The following is a 19657-nucleotide window of genomic DNA, read 5'->3' on the forward strand; positions in this document are numbered from 1 at the left end:
TTAGTCCGTAGAGGATGCTGGGGACTCCAAAAGGACCATAGGGTCTATACCAAAGCTCCTGTCCCCGTGCGTACTGTCCCCGTGCGTACTGTATCTGCAGTTATTGGTTATGGTTACACTCATGTTGTGTTTCTTTTCAGTCAGTCTGTTGCTGACGTTATTCATGCCATGGCGTGCGGTATGCTATTATTGGTTGTGTTTACACACAGATTGTGTTACTTTTTCGGTCAGCATATTGCTGTATATTTTTCATGCCGTCGGCTGGTGTTCTATTGAATGCCACGTTCCGCGGCATGTTTGAGGTGTGAGCTGGTATGACGCTCACCGTGTTTAAACAATAAATTCTTTCCTCGAAATGTCCGTTTCCCTGGGCACAGTTCTATAACTGGAGTCTGGAGGAGGGGCATAGAGGGAGGAGCCAGTTTACACCCATTCAAAGTCTTAAAGGGCCCATGTCTCCTGCAGATCCCGTCTATACCCCATGGTCCTTTTGGAGTCCCCAGCATCCTCTACGGACTAAGAAAAGGATTTACCGGTAGGTATTAAAATCCTATTTTCGGTTTGCGAATGTATGCAACTGCAAACGAAAAATCGCACATAATGAGTGTTTACCAATTTGATAGTCAGCAATTTAATTTTGTGGTACTCTTTTGTAAAGTTCGATTTACTTACAAGGAAAAGCAATACCTACTCACACTGTGGTTCGGGCCGCTGCGGCTGCTGGACGTAAACAATAACCGTAAGATGTGTATGCACGTTGCGTATACACGCCGACACGCTGTGCACAAAATGCAGCGACACGTGTGGCTGTCATACCCCAAACAAGAATGGAATGCGACACCAGTAGTTAAATGTTATGTTGTGGTCCAACACATCAACAATATTTACTCAAAAGATATAGAGGAAAGATACAACAATATTACAGAGAAGAGCTACAACCAATAGTACATACGTTTGTTCGCGAGCGCTCCCGGATCCAGGCCTCAGTCAGTCTTAGCAAGATGACTTTCAGAGAATAGACTGGTGTCATGTCAGGGAGCCTTTCTTTTATACAATGGGTCCAAATACAATACAATAGGAAATGTAAGCTCTTCTTCTATAGGTCAAGGGGCAGGTCATTTACAGTACATGAGGGGTCATAGGTTGGTTTGAATGAGTGGGCGATGCTTGGTCCAGGTGTGCTTGCAGGTCTCCGCCACCGGGTTCCCGCTGAATATCAAGAGTACAGTATTTACAGTATTTGTGAATATTACAATTCTGCGCCTATCTATGCGCAGAAACATGCGATTAACTGCACATAACCGGACTGTAGATCTCAAAATACTGCACATCTGGATACCAAACACTAAGTCCTAACCTTGTTCTGTCCCCTCACATCCTGTAAAGCTGAATAACTCTATTGTTCTACCCTTTGAATAAATGTAACTTGCTCGCAATGTGTGTGGAGACTATGTGTAAATTGTGCACTGTATGAATTGAATATTGAATATGTCTTTGTAGCTTTTCTGTGCGAATGCGTATGCTACCGTATATACTCTTACCACACGCCAATCCGCAGGGCTCGTGAACCAGTGTACGTAGCGTGCGTGTATGCATACGCACGTCGAAAACACGCACGCACAGAGGCCACTCTGTGTGGTGTTTGCACGTGGTGTGTGTGTAATATTTTCGACTTCGACAGTCCACCCCTTGGCAGTAAACAATAACTGTCATAAATTATTAACATAAGAAAATATTTAAAAACACATAATGGGTGACCTAGACACACGTATGTACTTATTTCGCAAATCAGACATTGACTATAGTTGGGGAAGACAGAGAGGAGGACGAGACATCCTCTATATGCAGTCGGCGGTCAAGGGACCACTGGTTGGGTGTGGGATGACATTCAACCTATAGAGTATGCTGGGACAGTGCTATAGCCTAAGATGTCTGATTTGAACGAACGTTGCATACATACATGTACCTATGTCTTTGCACACTAATGTCTGGATTCGGTAGAAATTCTGCTGGGTAGAGGGAGAGAGGAACACAAAAAGATGGTGAAAGAAACAGGCCATGAAATGAATTTACATTCCTATCACAGCACTGTCTCTATCGTCGGATCGTATATCAGGTCTGCTCCTTAGACTCATCAAATTTGTATTATGCCTTTTTTGTTGCGTCAGAATTCGAACACATCTAAATATCAGGCCGATAATTATGACAACACCCAGGATACAGAGGAGAAACTTTCCCACATTTGCAATCATTCCTTGTGCCCACTCTCCTAATCCGGAGAACCATTTTAGTGGGTTCAACCATGAGGCCCATCCAGTCAATTCATTACCCACAGCCGCTAAAGTGAGATTGTGTCTCCTTCTAAACTCCCATTTTAACTGCAAGATCTCTTCCATCTTTTGATCAATGATCTCCGTTGGGTCCTCAGTACTGTTCGTAATATACGTGCAGCACTTCACACCATATTGAGTCACCATGGTAACACAATACCCATCTGTCACGGCCGTGACGTAATTCAAGACCATCCTATGTTGTACCAGTTCCTTCTTGTAGGTCTGTAGTTCCCTACCCGTATACCTGAAGGTGTTGTTATACATCTCAGTGATATTATCTATCAAGTTTGCTAGCGCATGGATATACCTATAATTTATAATTCGTCTGGCAGTATGGGTGATATCTAATGCAAGAAGAATCTGAATCCCGGTGGATTCATGGATCAAATTAGAGGCTGCGAGCTCTCTCCAGTCTATGAGGGGTCTCTTGAAAATGTGTTCATAGTGGGTGTGAGTATAAGGAGGCGGGGCGCTGCGGTGAATGTCTTTCATTTTGTCATGTGCGAGGATCATGACTTCGGGTAGTACTCTGCATATATAATACAACTCTTCAGAGCTCGGAGTAAGCCACTTGTACGCCTTCCTTCCACATATGAAATAAGCGTCATCTGGGAGGACATATGGGACAAAATGCATCAGTATCATATCACAGATAATCCTTACGAAGACACCTGTCCCCAATTTTTCCATCTGCTTGACACAAGTATCTGGCTGGATGATGTGCGCACAGTATCCCTGTGACACTTTTCCAGCCCACATGGTTTTAAACCCACCTGTACACTTGTATCGGAAGTACCTCCCACTTGTGGCTATTCCACGTACAAGTTGAGAGTTGATGGGTTCTTTATCAGCTCTGTGTGAGAAGGTCATTGTCTGATTGTTCCAAGTCACTTCCCAATTTCCTGGTTTCCGGAAATTGGTTACGTTGAAACACAGTAGTGATCTATCTACGTGGTACTGGTGGAGCTTTAGACTAGGGGGTCTAGATATATTGTATTTCCTGTCTACTGGTCTCCCCCCATGCAATTCGAGTACCTCATTTACTGTTAATGGGTATGGCACTAATCCCGATTTACTCTGTCCTTGAAGTACTTGTGTGCACACCCAGCATTCTGTTTGGTTTAAGACCGTACCCACTAATGAGTGATAGTCACTCAAAGGATGTCCGTCAATATTGATATTATTGTTTGACTGACATCTCTGGATGCACCCATCTATGCATCTATCTATCTATGTTATCGCAGTACTTACATATGCAGTATTCATCAGACAATAACCCTTCACATTGCCTCCGAGCTCCATGACTACCAGATTTCTTACTTATACCAGCTTTGACCAAAGTGATGGACTGATCCTGGGATTCTACAAATTCATCCTCTCCATCAGAACCCATTCCAGATCCTTGCTTGACTTCTCGGGGGCCCTCGCAAAAACAAATTGTCCTGATCAAAAATAGAATCACAAGAAAAATCCAGAATACAGTCTCTTTATGTGGATCGATTTCGGCAGGGAAAAAGGGGAGGGAAAAAAATGAAGAGGACGGGGGTGTTTGGAGAGAAAAAAAATGAAGACAACAGTCCTTCTTTTCACCACGCTCAGGTGCCGTTCAACAGTCCTGCCTTTCAGCTTTCCCGGAACAGATTCTCCAGTGATATCAGGTTTTCTTCACCTTTCTCTTTCTCACGAGTTTTCTCTGGGTCAGCGACCTTCATGCAGTGGGAAGAGTGGACCCAAGTCTCTCTCTCTGCAACCTTCAGTGCTGTCGTGCTGGGGAACAAAACTTGATACGGTCCTTCCCACCTGTCTATGAGGCAACCTGAGTGTAGAAAATTTCGAATCATCACATAGTCCCCAGGTTCAATTTCATGACAATTATTGTTTGGTAGGTCAGGAATTTCCAGTTTCAAATTCCTTTGCTGGTTTCTCAATTGCTGGCTCATCCTAACCAAGTATTGCACAGTCATTTCATTATTGCACTTCAGATCATCCTGGGGATCTATCATTACATGGGGCTGTTGTCCCAAAAAAATTTCAAAGGGTGATAGGTTAAGCAGTGACCTGGGAGTGGTTCTGATGCTGAACTATACTAGTGGCAGTGCCTCCGGCCACAACAGTCCAGTTTCAGCTATCACTTTGCTCAGCTTGTTCTTAATAGTGCTATTCATTCTCTCCACCTTCGCACTGGCCTGTGGCCGGTAGGCAGTATGTAGCTTACTATTAATACCCATAAGTTTGCACATGACTTGAAAGACTTCACCTGTAAAATGGGTACCCCTATCACTTTCAATAATCCTAGGGATACCTTATCTACACACAAATTCCTGCACGATTTTCTAAGCGGTAAACACAGCAGTATTTGTGGCGGCAGGGAATGCCTCTACCCAGTTTGAGAAGACATCAGTGCATACCAGTACATACTTCAAATTCCTACAGGGTGGTTAGCTGTATGAAGTTGATTTGTATTACCTGGAAATGTCCGTCTGTAGGAGGGATATGGGATGGCTCCGTCGGTATTGTATTACCAATATTCTTCCTCAAGCAAGTAAGAAATGTCATTGCTTTCTTGCTTGCCTGAGAAGAGAACCCTGGTGCACTCCAGTAAGCTCTTACCAATTTGCACATACCTTACTTGCCCAGATGAATCAAACCATGTGCCGCCTCAGCTAGGCTTGGGAGATATGCCCTGGGGGCCACTGGCTTACCTTGTCCATCTCTCCAAAGTCCTGAGGATTCCTGACTATATCCCTTCGCCTTCCAGGCTGCCTTCTCCTGTAGGGAACACAAATCTTGCATTTCAATTAACTGTTGTGTATTTACTGTATTGAATATCATCAGTTGTGCGTGGTGCATTGTATGGTGGCGCTTGCTGCCGATTCAGCAGCTTCATCCGCCCGGCTGTTACCAAGTGAAATTAGGTCTTGGTTGTAAGTGTGTGCTTTACACTTAATAACAGCAACACTGTCAGGTTCTTGTATGGCCGTCAGCAGTCTTTTGATGTGTGACGCATGCGCCACAGGTGTGCCAGCTGCCGTCATGAAATTTCTGAGGCGCCACAGGGCCCCGAAATCATGTACCACTCAGAAAGCATATCTAGAGTCCGTGTATAGATTAGCTGACTTACCCTTTGCCAACTCACATGCTCTGGTCAGTGCTACCAGCTCAGCGACTTGTGCTTAGTGAGGTGGACCAAGGGGTTCAGCTTATATGATACTTTCGTTATCTACAACAGCGTATCCGATGCACAGGTCTCCTGATTCCATCTGTCTGTGACAACTACCGTCCGTGTAAAAGGTAAGGTCTACATCTTCCAGTGGGTTGTCACTAATGTCAGGTCTCACAGTGAAAGTCTGGTTCAAGTATTCCATACAATCATGCGTATCAGTGTCTACTAAATCCTCCTTCACCATCGTTCTCATCCTCCACCCTTTGTGCATGACAAGGCACACTCTGCAAATAAGTTGCAGGATTCAGTGTGCTACACCTCTTTATGATGATGTTTACAGGGGCCATCAGTGATAGTTCCCATTTTGTAAACCGAGCGGATGAGACATGTCTGGTTTGGGCGGAGTTTAGCAAGGCTGATACAGCGTGAGGTGTATGGATTGTCAGGTCGTGTCCTAACACTACGGCTTCACTTTTACTTACCAACAAAGCTATGGCTGCAACACTACGTAGGCAAGTGGGGAGAGACCGTGCTACAGTGTCCAGTTGTGCACTGTAGTAGGCTACCGGTCTGCTGGCATCACCATGTTTCTGTGTTAGGACTCCTGCCGCGCATCCAGCACTTTCGGTACCATATAACTCAAAAGGTTTCTCATAATCTGGCATCCCCAATGCTGGTGCTTGTGAAAAACACTCTTTTAGTCTCTCAAACGCCAGTTCGGACTCCTCAATATGGGAGACTCGTTCTAGTTTGTTTGAAGAGACCATTTCTTGCAGTAGTAGTGCCAGAATAGAGAACCCCGGAATCCAATTCCGACAATACCCACACATTCCTAGAAAAGTGCGAATTTGTTGCTGGGTTTGCGGCAGAGTCATGTCACGGATGACCTGTATCCTGTCTGTGGTCAGGTGTCTTAGTCCTTGCGTCAAGCAGTGTCCCAAGTATTTAACCCTTGTCCGACACAACTGTAATTTATCCTTAGAAACCTTGTGTCCTGTCTGGGAGAGGTGAAACTAGCTGTTTAGTGTCTGCCAGGGACGACTCAAATGAATCAGAGCATAACAACAAGTCATCAACATATTGTATCAGCATCGACCCATTCTCAGGTTGAAAGGATTGCAAACAGTCATGCAGGGCCTGGGAGAAAATACTTAGGCTGTCAATGAAACCTTGGGGGAGGCAGGTCCAGGTGTACTGTACTCCCCTGTAGGTGAAAACAAAAAGGTACTGACTGTCGGGGTGAAGAGGAACAGAAAAGAAAGCAGAGCAGAGGTCAATCACAGTGAAGTACTTAGAGGTAGAGGGAATCTGCATGAGGATGACAGCTGGATTGGGCACTACAGGTAATTGTTGACTATTTTGTTTATTCCCCTTAAATCCTGCACTAGCCTGTAACCCATCCCCCCACTCTTTTTCACAGGGAAGATGGGACTATTGGCTGTGCTGGACGTCCTGACTAGGATGCCCTGCTGTAGCAGCCGTTCTATGACAGGGTATTCCTAATTCCACCTCTGGTTTCAGAGGGTACTGGGGGATTTTTGGAGCTATCCTGCCATCTTTTATTTGCACTACTACTGGAGCTACATTTGCCATCAATCCTGTGTCCTGTCCATCTTTGCTCCATAAGGAACCCGGTAATTTCCTCTACCTGTGATGGATGTGTGTCTAGAACGGTAGAGTGCAGCATTAGCCTTTGAGGGGTGTCTAACATATCCTGTACTTCCTGTGCATGGTTATCAGGGATATCTAAAAACACACCCTCAAGGGTACAATATATGACACACCGCATTTTACATAATAAATCTCTGCCAAGTAGATTAGTCGAAGCCATGCAGCCAACAAGAATGAATGTTTGGTATGCAAGGGCCCTATCGTAATCTCTGCAGGTCTAGTCAAAAGATACTGTTGCACTTTCCCGTTACTCCCATTGCCAAAATAGTTTTTCCCATGGTCATTACTCCTGTTGAAGAGTTCAATACAGATCTGGCCATCCCTGTATCTACAAGCAAAGGTTGTGGTGTGCAAGCTACATTGATCATGACCTCAGGTTCATCTCCAAGGCCAGCAATCAGTTTCACTGGCTGCAGAATACAGGTGTGACCTGACCTCTATTGTGGGTTTTGGTCTTCCCGTAGGGCATTGGCAGCTACTATGTGTGAGGGAGATATCTGTGAGATTTCGGAGGCCTGCCAGTCCTTCCTTGGTGGGTACCTCATGGTGTGGCTCATAATCCCTTCTAGGTGTTCCCTGGTCCCGCCTATGTGTCTGATAATTTGGCTAATGTCCTTGTCTAGGGGATCTATACTTACTATGTGTTCCTACAATCTCTAGCAAAATGTCCCTCCATATGACAAATGTAACATTTTATTGACCTCCAGTTCTCTTCAAAGGTCTGGGGTTTTGGTTGGTTGGTCATCCCTTCAAGTGCCTGTATACTTACCACCATCAACCTTTCCCATTGCGATTCCTTGTGTTTAATGATATTCCTGTCATGTTCAATAGCGGATTCTCTCAGGGCATCTACCGTAATCCCCCTCCAATTAGGCAAAGAAGTCTGTACTCTGACTTTCAATGCCTCTTTGAGCCCATCCATTAAAACAGAGACAGCCACCTCCCTGTGGTTCACATCATTCTTTATATCCTCTATCCCAGTGTATTTAGCCATATCTTGTAATGCTCTATGGAAATACTCGGATGCCAGTTCACTTTCTTTCTGTTTGATTGTGAAAATCTTATTCCACTTTACAACTGTGGGAAAATACAATACTAGTTGTATATTAATCTGTCTTTCATTCTCCTGATTGTATTCATCAGTTAGAGGACTGTCAGTCTCTATTTTACAATCTGTTATACATTTTTGTGGGTCAATATTAGGGGGTAGGCACGCTCTTAACACTGTCCGCCAATCTTTGTTTGTGGGTTCATGGGCATTGGGGGGAATTCTGACATGATTGTCCGCAGTCCAGACCTGGACCACGGGTAATACATGGGAATATTCCTGATGGGGTTACTCCCTGGTTATCAGTTCTCCCATTGGGAACTGCTATTACCCGGACAGGGTTTAACCCAACCACTTTACTCTTGTTTGTCTCACTGCGGGGAGCTACTGTCTCTGCATAATAACCAGTCCCATACTTACCGGTGGCTATGATCTCACCCATTCCTCCAGTGGAAGACACAGCCACTGCTCTTACCGGTTGGGCTGTGCCCACCTGAGTTTCCTGCAGGGTGGTTGCCTGAGAGAGGGCTGAGATCATGCTGGGCTCGTCGTCCTCCTCAAAACCATAATCCTTGGGAGAACTTAGGACAGGGTACAATTGGCATGGGTTAGGGTTAATACAATTACTAAATGCATTCCTATCATTTCCTGGTATGCTATTGGTTGTAGCATCCTTCTCTCCATCGACATATGGCGGTGGTGGTGCACTCGCATTCACATTCCTGTCTGGTTTGGACTTTGCTATACGAGCAAGTTCCCTTTGCATTTCTCCCTCTTGTTGCCATATGTTTAAACAGTCGTTATGTCTGATCCTTTGTTTCTTGGATTTGATCAGACATATCCTATTTCTGAATTCAATAATTTTTATTTGAATTTTCAGGTTTTCATTAACAATTCACACAAAAACAAACATAACATTACATACACACCCAATATGCACAGAAACAGCTGTACATATACAGGGCACATGGTACATCAAGTGTATATAATATCGCCTATATCACACATTCTCAAATGGTCTGTTCTTGAGAATGTCACATCCCAAACATAACACTTCCAAAACAGACATAAGCATACTATAACAAGCACAGTATAACTCACTATATCTCTGCAAGGCTGGCCGCGGGGCATCTACCCCCAAAATATACCAGGACAAAGTAAGGAGAGAGACACAAGGCTAGATTTTATGTATCCTTGAAATATTTAGACTCTATCCACCTGCCCCAAATTGTACACCATTTCCTCTCCACCTTCCTCGCCAGGAACACAAATTTTTCGTATGCGACAGTTTCGTTGACCAAGGCTATCCAAGCCTTAACTGTCGGGGCCTCACCCGCCAGCCACAGCCGGGCTATACAGACTCTGGCTAAAGCGCATAAGTTGATAACGTATCGTCTGCTAGGTGGGTCTAAAGCTTCCTCGTCCACAATCAACAGGGTACAAAGAGCAGGTGTGCATATGGAGGAGGGAACCCCCGTATCACATATAACGCGTATGACAGCCATCCAGAATCGAGACACGCCAGGGCACACCCAAAGTAGATGCCAGAAATCAGCACCCGTGGTTCCACACTTAGGGCACTGGGAGCTATGAGACCCCCCAATATGTGCTAACCTCACCGGAGTCATATATACTCTATGCAGAATATATAGTTGTATTTGCTGGTACCTGACAGAGGAAGTGGAGATCCGATGGGCTCCCATAGCGGTATTCCATGCATCGTCCGACAAAATACCCACATCCGACTCCCACTTTCCCCGGAGAGCAGTTAGAGGCTCCGCATGATGTAGCTGCAGAATACGACCATATATCTTAGAGACCAAGTGACCCGAGTCCAGCGTTTGCAACATTAATTTGACAGGGGAGTCAACGAGGACCGGAAGGCCACCTGGGAATTGGGTAGCCAAAGCGTGTCTCAGCTGAAGGAATCGAAAAAAGAACCCCGAGGGGATATTATGTGCCTGTTGAAGTTGTTGAAATGAGGTAAGGGTCCCGTCACTATATAAATGTCCTAAGGAGTGTACTCCCCAGTTACCCCACACCTCCCTAACCTGAAGTTGACACAGTTCCGGCAACCCGTACGCGGTATCCAGTGGGGTATCAGGATCAATACCGTGGCCTCGCATCACAGAGTGCACCAATTTCCATATCAGGATGGATTGTTTAATCAGTGGCAATGTGGACATTTTGACGCTACCACACAGGAGCAGCTGCAATGGGGAGCCCCCAGGGTAGTCATGGTGCAACATCAGTGAATGCAAAGCCAGGGCATCAAGGTCGGTAACCCACTCCCAGACATGCGCCAGCTGCGCCGCATAATAATAAAAGCGGAAGTTGGGGAGAGCCAAACCCCCCATGTCCCGTGACCTGGTCAAAGTATCCAGTCGCAAACGTGCCCGCTTACTAGCCCACACCAGGGAGGAAAGTAACCCATTTATTTGTTTAAAAATCTTCAGCGGGATATAAACGGGAGATTGTTGGAGAACATACAGAAGTTTGGGCTGGAAGACCATTTTTACCATATTTACCCTCCCTGTGACTGTTAAGGGTAATTTCCCCCATGCCTTCACCCGACTACGGAGATACGTTATTTGTGGAGTGATATTTAGGGAGGAGAACTTTTGAGGATCATTAGACACCCAGATGCCCAAGTATTTGAATGAGTCCACCCACCGCAGCGGAAGAGCCACCAGCGGGGAAGCAGGAACCTCCCCCCGGAGTGGGATAATAAAGGATTTCTCCCAATTAATCAGGAGCCCAGAGTATCGCCCGAACTCAACAATAATTTCCAAGATCCTAGGCATAGACTCATCATAGCGATCCACGAATAGCAAAACGTCATCGGCATACAATGCCACCCAGTCCTCGCGGGCACCCACCTTGAAGCCAGTGATCCCCGCATCCGCCCTCAAGAGGCACGCAAGGGGCTCAATGGCCATAGCAAATAGAGTAGGGGACAGTGGGCAACCCTGTCGCGTACCTCTAGATAGAGGAAAGGAATGAGATACGAAACCATTAACCGCCACTCTCGCCGAGGGAGAGGAATACATCAATTGAACATATTTAATGAAGTTTGGGCCTATACCGAATCTACGCATAACTTCCCACAAATAAGCCCATTCTACGGAATCAAAAGCCTTAGCGGCGTCCAACGAAACGACTATGGAGGAGGCGGGGTCCTTACAGGGGAGTTGTAGATGAGTAAACAGACGTCTAAGGTTAATGGAGGTCGACTTATTGGGCATAAATCCCGTCTGATCCGGGTGTATAATGTGAGATATGACTGTATTTAATCTGCCAGCCAAAACCTTAGCCAATATTTTAATATCAGTGGGTAAGAGGGATATAGGGCGATAGGACTCAACTCTCCTAAGATCCTTATCTGGTTTAGGGAGAACCACAATCATTGCTTCCGCCATAGATGGAGGGAGAGACTCCTGTGCAAAAATTTGGCCGTACAACTCCAGAAGGCGAGGGACAAAAAAATCCAGGTGATGCCCATAGACCTCTGAAGGTATGCCATCCATGCCGGGGGCTTTACCACTAGGGGAGGCCTTAATAGCAGCCATAATCTCATCAAATGAGATAGGCGCCTACAGCAGATCACAAGCCTCGCTGGACAGGGTGGGGAAAGAAACAGCGTCTAAATAATCGTTGAGGTGCAACTGAGTGCACTCCAATTTAGATTCATACAAGCGACTATAATAGGACATAAATTCAGCCGCCATTTGTGGGGTCTGAGTTAGGGAAATGCCGTCAGAATTCAAAATCTCAACTACTACACTAGTAGGTCTGTCACCCCGGGCCAGGGAGGCCAAGTACGCCCCCGGCCTATCACCCGTAGCGTATAATGTATGGGAGGAGAAAAGGAGTCTATGCTGAGTCTTCTCCATTAGATAATCCTTCCATTCTCTCTGAGCCGATAACCAGGCTAACTTAGAACTATTTAAGGAATCCTGCAAGTATTGCAATTCTGCGGCGACACTCTGGGCCTCCAACACCATCTCCCGTTGCTTATAAAAGGACTTCAAGTTAGATACCCGTTTAATCAAACTCCCTCGCAGAAAGGCCTTAAACGTGTCCCATAGAATAGAGATAGCAGTTCCGGCACTATTTAACTCGAAGAATTCCCGCCATGCGGCCACCAGATCAGATCCGTCCCCCATGTGGACAAGCCAGAATGGATTAAATTTCCATACAGCCTGGCCCCTAGAACAATTAAAATCTAAAGTAAGAGTCAAAGGGGAGTGATCTGATATACCCCTAGTTTCATATCTAATATCGCCCACCCGGGGAACCATGTCGCTCGAGAGGAGGGCCAGGTCAATCCTGGAGAACGAAGAATGGGAGTGAGAGAAACAGGAGTATTGTCTAAGAGACGGGTGTCTCAATCTCCAAGGATCGACCAGGCCCAACCCCGACACCACATTTGCAAAAGAGAGATTCCCAGGGCATGCAGCCGACGGAGACCTAGACAGCCTGTCCATCGCCGCGTCTAGCACATTATTAAAATCCCCGAGGCAAATAACCGATATCCCGGGGGAAGAGGCCATGAACCCGGCAGCCCTCTTAAGAACATCAGGTGAATAGGGAGGGGGCACATAAACCGCCAGAAGGAGGACAGGAACATAAAATAATCTACATTTCAGAAACACATATCTCCCCCACGGATCCGTCTGCACAGATTCCAGCACGAAGGGGACGGTCCGCTTAATAAGGACTGAAACTCCACGAGAGGCAGAAGTATACATGGAATGGTACGCCCATCCCACCCATGGCCTTTTTAGCGAAAGAATCTTATTCCCCACCAAGTGTGTTTCCATAAGGCAGACCACATCAGCGGCACAAGTTTTAATCTGTCGGAGTACCAGGGACCTCTTAACTTTGTCACTGAGACCTCGCACATTCCACGATAACACTTTAATCCCAGCCATAATGCATCAAAAGTAAAATAAATGCAACACCCCGCGGCCAGCCAAATCCACCATGCATATGTTCAGTTACCAGATACCGATGCTTAGATAATACAGCAATAAACCATGTCCACTCACAACATACATCTCCACACACAATGAAACCATAACCCAGAGCCTTCCCCCGCCCCCCTCCCTGTATACCACCCCCAACTTGCAGCATACTTGGATCCCAAAACTAAACACAAGTACCTAAATTCAAATATACAACCTTTGTAGCACCATTAAGTGGTGCAAGTACACCTTGATCGGGGCCAAGAATATAATGACTCTCGGGAAAACAGAGATAGCCTCCAGCCACCAACCCTTCCCCCCCCTTCCCCGAAATATAGGAGGGGAAATCATAGACATCCACCCCCTGGGTCTGTTCATACCCAAAACAAAACAAGCATACACGTATAGCAAAGAGCCAAACATATCGAACCACGAGCGCAACCCCCCCCCACCCCCCAGAAATAACAGGGGATAATATCAATTCTAAGGCCTACCCGAAGCATCAAAGTAGGCAAACGAGTAGTCACTCGACCTGTCTTACCTGCGAGAGCAGAATAAAGTAACTGGGATACAGAGGACACTGACCCCAATCCAACACCCCAGCAGCCTATTGCCACACATTAATTAACACGCATGTACAGCCCACATAATTAATAACAAGAGAAGCACACAAGGAGAGAAAAAATACACGACTAAAGCAAACGGGATAAAGTCAGCATCAGGGTTAGGCCGGAGACTCAGGGATCTGCAAGGGCACGCCTCGCCGGAAATCGTCTATCCAGCCACGCCGTGGCCTCACGGGGAGTTGTGAAAAACTTTGTTTCCCCATCAGCCATTACTCGCAGCTTAGATGGGAAGAGCATGGCGTACGGCAGGTCAAGTTCACGGAGCCTCCTCTTAACAGACAGGAACTGAGCCCTATCCTTTTGTACATCCACGGCAAAGTCTGGGAAAACCGATATGGGCGATCCATTCCACTTCAAAGGGCCCTTAGTGCGGGCCAGCCTTAGAACTGTGTCGCGGTCCCGGAAATGGAGGAACTTAGCAATAAAGGTGCGAGGTGGAGCCCCCGGAGGCAGCGGGCGCATCGGAACTCTATGGGCCCGTTCTACGGTAAAATAAGGCGAGAATTCCTCAGTTCCAAAAGCATCTCGGAGCCACTTTACAAGAAATTCTTCAGGAGTTGAGCCCTCCTCCTTTTCCGGCAGGCCAACAAAACGGACGTTATTGCGCCGCAAGCGCCCCTCCATATCCGTCAGTTTTTTGCGCACCTCGGTCATTTGAGATTCCAAAGCATCAGTGCGGTGACCCAGCGGGCCGACAGAGTCTTCAACATTGGCTATACGGGTCTCAGCCTCACCCACTCGCTCTCTCACTCGCTGAAGGTCTTGATGGATAATGGAGAGATCAGACTGCACTTGCCCAATCTTGTCCGCCAGACGCGTCTCACTGGCGGTCACTGCATCTAATACTCTCTGCAGAGTAGCATCCGGATGGTCTGAGGAAGCGGAACTATACGCAGGAGATGGTGGTGCTGATTCAGATCCAGCATTCTCACCCCCCCCCCGCCGCTGATAGCCAGGATTCCGGACAAACTTATCCATTGCGCCCGCCGCCGCATTACTTTGGCGGCCGCGCACCATTTTAGACAACACGGTGTCGCTCTGTCCAGCCGAGCAGATATATCAAAGCAAATATAAGCAAGCAAGAGGGGGGCGCCCACGCCGACACCCTACAGAGAGGCCAGCGGGCTCAGGGCAGGGTATAAATATGTATAGCTAAACAGCAGGGCCAAGGCCTCCGGATATAATGTAGAGTGTCCGCCTGATGGAGCAGGGAATCAGACAATATCCCCCTTAATCAGAGCCGTGCAGTAAAGATGAACAGTCCCCAGTACTGACCTCCAGGCAGGGTGAGATCCGGATCGGCCAGCCAGAGACGTGCAGCGGAGGGAGAGGGGGGAAGGGCACACGCGACCCAGTGGATTTCCAGCCAGCTCAGATAGGCCCCCACAGAGTAAAAGTGTCCCGGATGGCTGCAGCGGGCAGGGAGAGATCGCGGGAGCCGCACTTCCGGTCCCCCGGGCCCGCGGCGGTGCAGGATGACGATCCCGGCAGCCTCAGCTATATTCTTTGTCCCCCAGCAGGCTCACAGAGCGGCACGGCAGCGGCAGTCGAGCTCTCCCCACTCCCTTCCACAGAAGTGCGGGCGGCGGTAGAAAGCCGGAGTCGAACTTCCGGTCCCCCGGGCGGCACGGGTCCGCGGCGGTGCAGAGTGCTCCAGGCGCCACAGATCCTCCTTGGGTCTCTCAGCAGGCACACTGGGCGGCAGGCGAGTGTCCCTCACCTCTCCCCACAGAGACACGGGCGGCGGCGGAGAGCGGGAGCCGAACTTCCGGTCCGAGGTGAGCGCGAGGCTGCAGCTCCAGCGCCGAGCAGGGCCCGCCGGACAGATAGGGCTGCAGGAGCTAGATGGATATTGATATCCAGCCCAAATTCACTCCAGGGGGGCAGGGAGCATTCATGCAGCGTTGACCTCAATTACAGACCCAGGGAGGGAGTCCAGGATACTGTGTCAGGATATATTGGCTGGAGAGCTGCAATGTGCAAGTGCTACTCCATGCCCGTCCAGGCCACGCCCCAGACATATCCTATTTCTCTGACGTCCTAGTGGATGCTGGGAACTCCGTAAGGACCATGGGGAATAGACGGGCTCCGCAGGAGACTGGGCGCTCTAAAAGAAAGATTAGGTACTATCTGGTGTGCACTGGCTCCTCCCTCTATGCCCCTCCTCCAGACCTCAGTTAGATTTCTGTGCCCGGCCGAGCTGGATGCACACTAGGGGCTCTCCTGAGCTCCTAGAAAGAAAGTATATTTTAGGTTTTTTATTTTACAGTGAGACCTGCTGGCAACAGGCTCACTGCAACGAGGGACTAAGGGGAGAAGAAGCGAACCTACCTGCTTGCAGCCAGCTTGGGCTTCTTAGGCTACTGGACACCATTAGCTCCAGAGGGATCGACCGCAGAACCCGTCGTTGGTGTTCGTTCCCGGAGCCGCGCCGCCGTCCCCCTTACAGAGCCAGAAGCATGAAGATGGTCCGGAAAATCGGCGGCAGAAGACTTCAGTCTTCACCAAGGTAGCGCACAGCACTGCAGCTGTGCGCAATTGCTCCTCATGTACACCTCACACTCCGGTCACTGATGGGTGCAGGGCGCTGGGGGGGGCGCCCTGAGGGCAATATAAACACCTTGGCTGGCAAAATAATCACAATATATAGCCCCAGAGGCTATATATGTGATAAATACCCCTGCCAGAATCCATAAAAAAGCGGGAGAAAAGTCAGCGAAAAAGGGGCGGAGCTATCTTCCTCAGCACACTGGCGCCATTTTCTCTTCACAGTGCAGCTGGAAGACGGCTCCCCAGGCTCTCCCCTGTAGTTTTCAGGCTCAAAGGGTTAAAAAGAGAGGGGGGGGGGGCACTAAATTTAGGCGCAATATTGTATATACAAGCAGCTATTGGGGAAAATTCACTCAGTTATAGTGTTAATCCCCACATTATATAGCGCTCTGGTGTGTGCTGGCATACTCTCTCTCTGTCTCCCCAAAGGGCTTTGTGGGGTCCTGTCCTCAGTCAGAGCATTCCCTGTGTGTGTGCGGTGTGTCGGTACGGCTGTGTCGACATATTTTGATGAGGAGGCTTATGTGGTGACGGAGCAGATGCCGATAAATGTGATGTCGCCCCCTGTGGGGCCGACACCAGAGTGGATGGATAGGTGGAAGGTATTAACTGACAGTGTCAACTCCTTACATAAAAGGCTGGATGACGTAACAGCTATGGGACAGCCGGCTTTTCAGCCCGCACCTGCCCAGGCGTCTCAAAGGCCATCAGGGGCTCAAAAACGCCCGCTCCCTCAGATGGCAGACACAGATGTCGACACGGAGTCTGACTCCAGTGTCGACGAGGTTGAGACATATACACAATCCACTAGGAACATCCGTGACTTGATCCCGGCAATAAAAAATGTGTTACACATTTCTGACATTAACCCAAGTACCACTAAAAAAGGGTTTTATGTTTGGGGAGAAAAAGAAGGCAGTGTTTTGTTCCCCCATCAGATGAGTGAATGAAGTGTGTGAAAAAGCGTGAGTTCCTCCGATAAGAAACTGGTAATTTCTAAAAAGTTACTGTTGGCGTACCCTTTCCCGCCAGAGGATAAGTTACGCTGGGAGATATCCCCTAGGGTGGATAAGGCGCTCACACGTTTGTCAAAAAAGGTGGCACTGCCGTCTTAGGATACGGCCACTTTGAAGGTACCTGTTGATAAAAAGCAGGAGGCTATCCTGAAGTCTGTATTTACACACTCAGGTACTAGACTGAGACCTGCAGATATTGCTGCTGCAGCGTGGTCTGTGACCCTGTCAAACAGGGATACTAGTTTGCTAACATAAGAGCATATTAAAGACGTCGTCTTATATATGAAGGATGCACAGAGGGATATTTTACCGGCTGGCATCCAGAATTAATGTAATGTCCATTCTGTCAGGAGGGTATTAGAGACCCGACACTGGACAGGTGATGCTGACTTTAAAAGGCACATAGATCTGCCTTACAAGGGTGAGGAATTGTTTGGGGATGGTCTCTGGGACCTCGTATCCACAGCAACAGCTGGGAAGAAAATGTTTTACCTCAGGTTTCCTCACAGACTAAGAAAGCACTGTATGATCAGGTACAGTCCTTTCGGCTTCAGAAAAGCAAGCGGGTCAAAGGCGCTTCCTTTCTGCACAGAGACAAGGGAAGAGGGAAAAAGCTGCTCCAGTCAGCCAGTTCCCAGAATCAAAATTCTTCCCCCGCTTCCTCTGAGCCCACCGCATGACGCGGGGGCTCCACAGGCGTAGCCAAGTACGGTGGGGGGCCGCCTCAAAAATTTCAGCGATCAGTGGGCTCGCTCACAGGATCCCTGGATCCTTCAAGTAGTATCTCAGGGGTACAAGCTGGAATTCGAGATGTCTCCCCCCCCCGCCGTTTTCCTCAAATCTGCCTTGCCGACAACTCCCTCGGGCAGGGAGGCTGTGCTAGAGGCAATTCACAAGCTGTATTCCCAGCAGGTGAGACCCATTTTAAATTTGAAATCCTTGAACACATACATAAAAAAATTCAAGTTCAAGATGGAATCGCTCAGGGCGGTTATTGCAAGCCTGGACAAGGGGGATTACATGGTATCCCTGGACATCAAGGATGCTTACCTGCATGTCCCCATTTACCATCCTCACCAGGAGTACCTCAGATTTGTGGTACAGGATTGCCATTACCAATTCCAGACACTGCCGTTTGGACTGTCCACGGCACCGAGGGTGTTTACCAAGGTAATGGCAGAAATGATGATACTCCTTCGAAAAAAGGGAGTTTTAATTATCCCGTACTTGGACGTTCTCCTTATAAGGGCGAGGTCCAAGGAGCAGTTGTTGGTCAGAGTAGCACTATCTCGGGAAATGCTACAACAGCACGGATGGATTCTAAACATTCCACAGCTGGTTCCTTCCACACGCCTACTGTTCCTGGGGATGGTTCTGGACACAGAACAGGAAAAAGTGTTTCTCCCGCAGGAGAAAGCCAAGGAGCTGTCATCTCTAGTCAGAGACCTCCTGAAACCAAAACAGGTATCGGTGCATCACTGCACACGAATCCTCGGAAAAATGGTAGCTTCATACGAAGCAATTCCATTCGGCAGGTTCCATGCAAGAACCTTTCAGTGGGACCTCTTGGACAAGTGGTCGGGATCGCATCTTCAGATGCATCGGCTGATAACCCTGTCTCCAAGGACCAGGGTGTCTCTGCTGTGGTGGCTGCAGAGTGCTCTTCTTCTAGAGGGCCGCAGATTCGGCATACAGGACTGGGTCCTGGTGACCACGGATGCCAGCCTTCGAGGCTGGGGGGCAGTCACACAGGGAACAAATTTCCAAGGACTTTGGTCAAGTCAGGAGTCGTCCCTACACATAAATATTCTGGAACTGAGGGCCATTTACAATGCCCTAAGTCAGGCAAGGCCCCTGCTTCAAAACCAGCCGGTACTGATCCAATCAGACAACATCACGGCAGTCGCCCATGTAAACCGACAGGGCGGCACAAGAAGCAGGATGGCGATGGCAGAAGCCACAAGGATTCTCCGATGGGCGGAAAATCACGTCTTAGCACTGTCAGCAGTGTTCATTCCGGGAGTGGACAACTGGGAAGCAGACTTCCTCAGCAGACGCGACCTACACCCGGGAGAGTGGGGACTTCATCCAGAAGTCTTCCAACTGTTGGTAAACCGTTGGGAAAGGCCACAGGTGGACATGATGGCATCCCGCCTCAACAAAAAGCTAAAGAGATATTGCGCCAGGTCAAGGGACCCTCAGGCGATAGCTGTGGATGCTCTAGTGACACCGTGGGTGTACCAGTAGGTTTATGTGTTCCCTCCTCTGCCTCTCATACCAAAG

This window comes from Pseudophryne corroboree, chromosome 9, assembly GCF_028390025.1.
Source record: "Pseudophryne corroboree isolate aPseCor3 chromosome 9, aPseCor3.hap2, whole genome shotgun sequence".
Classification (NCBI taxonomy): Eukaryota; Metazoa; Chordata; class Amphibia; order Anura; family Myobatrachidae; genus Pseudophryne; species Pseudophryne corroboree.